Source organism: Ictidomys tridecemlineatus, chromosome 1 (assembly GCF_052094955.1).
Source record: "Ictidomys tridecemlineatus isolate mIctTri1 chromosome 1, mIctTri1.hap1, whole genome shotgun sequence".
Taxonomy (NCBI): domain Eukaryota; kingdom Metazoa; phylum Chordata; class Mammalia; order Rodentia; family Sciuridae; genus Ictidomys; species Ictidomys tridecemlineatus.
The window spans coordinates 170,423,165-170,427,186 of NC_135477.1; the positions used below are offsets into that span (position 1 = coordinate 170,423,165).

Below are 4,022 nucleotides of genomic sequence, written 5' to 3' on the forward strand. Positions count from 1 at the left end.
GGATTTTAAAAAAGGGATGAAGGATAGAAAGGGAATGGAGATAGAAGAGGAGAAAAGAGGTATTGAAAGAGGATCCTATTAATTGACCAAATACAAAAATTAGATAGAACTGTGACAAAACGCAAAATGCGAGAAACACTATCAATTCGTTAATATCTAGCAATTAATGCAGCATCTATCACATGTAGATTCAGTGTTCTTCTTGATGCGGATTTTTAAATAGAGGCTTTACTTTCCATGGTATCAAATTACATTCTCCTGTCTATGACAAATGTTGTGAGACACAGATAACAAGCTACTTATGTATTCTCACCTCTGTCCCAAACTGACCCAACGTATTAGGGTAGTTTATAAGCTGAGCTCCATCCCCACCTCACCTGGTCATCTGAGGGGTGAGCATTGTCTACTTCAAAGCAGACTTTACATTCTACCTGGCTTTGTTCCTATGTCTGGGGGTTGGAGTGAAAGGAACTCAAGGGTGCTAATCAGGTCTCTCATCCACTTTGCCTATAAACCCACCTGAGTTGTGTCACACCCCTTGCTTCAAGTGTCTTAGTTCATGTGCCTAGGGGGAGGTTGAGGCATGTATGAGTCTATCCTCCAGCCCATTTTGGGCTTGGGCGAGGTTGACATGAAGGTCACCACTTTCTGTCTTACTCTGTTCATCTCCCAGTCAGCCATAGTCTTCGTTCCAGAGCACAGACTACCTATTTATTTTCTTTTCCTCCCTCCCTCCCTCTCTTCCTTCCTTCCTTCCTTCCTTCCTTCCTTCCTTCCTTCCTTCCTTCCTTCCCTTCTTCTTCTTCTTCTTACTTTTTTTTTGTACTGGGAAGTGAATCCAGAGGCCCTTTACCACTGAGATACTCCCAGCCCTTTTTATTTTATTTTTACATTTTGAGACAGGGTCTAAGTTTCCCAGACTGGTCTCAAACTCGCCATCTCCTTGCCTCAGCCTTCTAAGCCACTGAGATCACCATTTTGAAATGCACGCATCTTTCCCTCTTCCCTGCTCTGTAGACTAGAAGAACAGCCTCTGTTGTGGCTGGGTTTGTCCATGGTCAGTGTTGCAGACTCACTTCTCTGCCCAAACTGACCACAGCATGGGCACTCTACCACCCAGTGAAAAGTGGAGCCTAAAAGCAGCTGTTTGGTCTTCCGTTTTCAAAAGGCATGTGTATCATGAACAAGTCAGGAAATAAAGAGAAGGAAAGAAAGAGTGAAACACCTGCCAAGCTGGTTCAGTTTGCTATTTCGGAGCTTATTTTCTGCTCAGATTGCAATTGTGCTGGACAGCGGCACAAGACAGTGGGAGACTTGCAGAGCTGCCCTTTCCTCCTGAGCCACTACTTGCTAGATGCTGCTTCTTTATTAACCTTCTTTTCTTTTCTTTCTTTTTAATGGATATTTTTGGCTTTCACCTGGTTGCTAGCTTTCTAGGTTGCCTACAGGTGTTTCCCATTTTTCTCCCTCAATTTGTCACTAAAGAACTGCTCTTTTAATTCAGTCTTAGGGTGCTGCTACATTACTGTAGATTTCTGTCATCTTGCCCCTCCTAGCTCTTAGGTATAATTACTAGTATTAATTAGGAAGATTATGAGAAAGTTATGAAAAGAGAAAGGAGTTCTAGGTTAGATTCACCATGTCAAACAGAGAATAACAGTGGCTTATGTCAAAATTGAAATTATTAAAATATAATAGAATTTGAAGAGAGCAATTCTAAGGAAAAAAATCCATGTGGATATCTATGTTAATTTAAAATATGAAACTCTTGAAGATTTGAGAACCACTAATAATTTGGAATTGTTTGACACTTCTTATATACACTAATAATAGTGACAGCAGGAAATACAGTTTTGGGATGTAGAATTTAAAGTTAATTTAAATTCAAAGAGTTGAGATATGGACAGAGAGAGAGAAAATGAATCATTTGCTTATGGATAGAATGTGACAATCACTAAAGAATAGAGTGAGCAAATGAATAGAGAAGTAGAATATTAAGAAGAAGAAGAAAAAAGTAATATTGTGACCTGTCAGGGAAAGAATTAACATTGTTAACCGTCAGGTTGGAATACATTTTAGGAGTAGCTCTCTGGCCTTCAGAGATGCCCTCATCTCTGAGAACCCTCCCCAGGATGCAGAGGTCAACTCAGGTAGAAACTGACCTTTGCATGGAATAGATTGATTCAGAAATAGGCCAACAAGATTCTATTTCAGGATTTGGGGATATGGAGCTGAGTAATATAGATTGGAAGTCTGAGTCAGGGGATGAAAATTATCTAGGAACAAGGTTTGTGAATTTATTGTTGAGGACCTTGGGTCCTGGTTCAACAATATTCAACAGATACCCTATGGCATGTACTAGGCAGTGCTAATATCTCTCCACATTCCTCACCCCCACTTTATTGGCCCAAGCTAGACAATAAAATTTCTGATTAAATTTCTGTTATTTAAATCTAGAAAATACATCACAACAAATCATTTGAGAGTCCTAGTATCCTGGCTCTACTGCAAGAACTTTGCACCGTGGAAACTGCTTCCTTTCTTCCTGCCCAGTCATCTTGGCAATGGTCCTTAGTTGGGTGCTGCCTTGCACCTAAGGCAGGAAGATGGCAGACACAAGTAGATGAATAAAATCTCAGGAGTTGATCAACTCTGGACTCCAACTTGTTATGAAAAGTGAAAAGTATGTGTTAGGTTATAAGCAGACTCTGAAGATGATCAGAGAAGACAAAGAGAAATTAGTTATCCTGGCCAACAAGTACTTAGCTTTGTGGAAATGCTTGGTGTTCATCACTACTGTGGCAATAATCTTGAATAGGGGTCAGCATTCAGGAATAACAGAGTATGCACATTGGCTATCATTGATCCAGTTGATTTTGAAATCATTAGTAGCATGACAGAACAGACTGGTGAAAAGTAAAGCATGTAAAAATTTTCTTGCTAGAGCTTTTTAAAAATTGCTTGTGGTAATATTTATACAGGATCACGAAAAAAAATTACCACTGTGATGTTGTCAATGAAATTCTAAATTCTAAATGCAAATTCTCTATGAAGCTGATTTCAATTTAAATGATGAAGCTCTGGAAATTCTAGGACAGATAGATGCAAACACCAGAGAAATAAAAATAGCTGTTCATCAAGAGGAAGAACATGATCTTTCCATTTGGATTTAGGAACAAGGTACTACATGATTTTTATGTTTTTGGTATTGCAAGTGAAAGATGGATAAAGATGATGTCAAACTCTAGCCAGGACCATATGCTCTTATTTGAAAACTACTAAATTATAGAGACTCTGAAATACAAAATTTATTTTTTATCTTTTTTTCAATAAGTTCAGTTTTACAAACAGGGGTATTGATTTCCTTAAGGTCATGAGGAAAATTTTAGAGCATGCTTCTAAAACCATGCCTAATGCTCTTGGAAATAAACACATTGCTAAAGAAATATCTCAGGAAGATTGGAAATATAATGACGGAAACAATGGTAGCCAACTCATTACCAATATCTTACTGGTAATCTGTTGAGAGCCACAGCCGAAGGGGCCCCAGCAAACTTCCAGCTGCCAGCAAACTTCCAGCTGCCAGTTGATGATTGGCTCACAGCAGCCCCAGTAAACTTCTAGCTGCCAACTGATTGGCTCCTCTGCGGTGATGCTCATTGGGCTGTTTCCATGCCCTTTCAGACCACGGAGCTGCTCACTGGGGGACTTTTTTTGGCTCTGCCCATGTGACCCAGCCAATCAGCCTCAAGAGCAGGAGGAGTGGGGGAGGTTGAGAGGCTTGTGGGAAGCCGGTGGTGGCAGTTGGGCTCTGAAGGTTTTTCCTGAGGAGCTGTGTGGTCTGGTGTGTGGTTCTAAAACTAAAGTTTGTTTCTTTTGACAAGTGGCTCCTGAATTGTGCCCAGCCAGACTGTGGCATTTGGTGGGCTGCACGGGGTTAGTGATAAGGTAAACTGCTCGACCCTGAGGGCAGGGCGAGAGGATGGGTAGCCATTTTAAGATTATTCTTTTGTTTTGCTTCA

The 4,022-nt window shown here is 40.4% G+C and overlaps 1 pseudogene; it reads left to right on the forward strand.

Annotated features, from left to right (window-relative positions):
• Window positions 1–2,633: 2,633 nt before the first annotated feature.
• On the forward strand, window positions 2,634–2,920 carry LOC101962952 (large ribosomal subunit protein eL30 pseudogene; annotated as a pseudogene).
• Window positions 2,921–4,022: the final 1,102 nt, after the last annotated feature.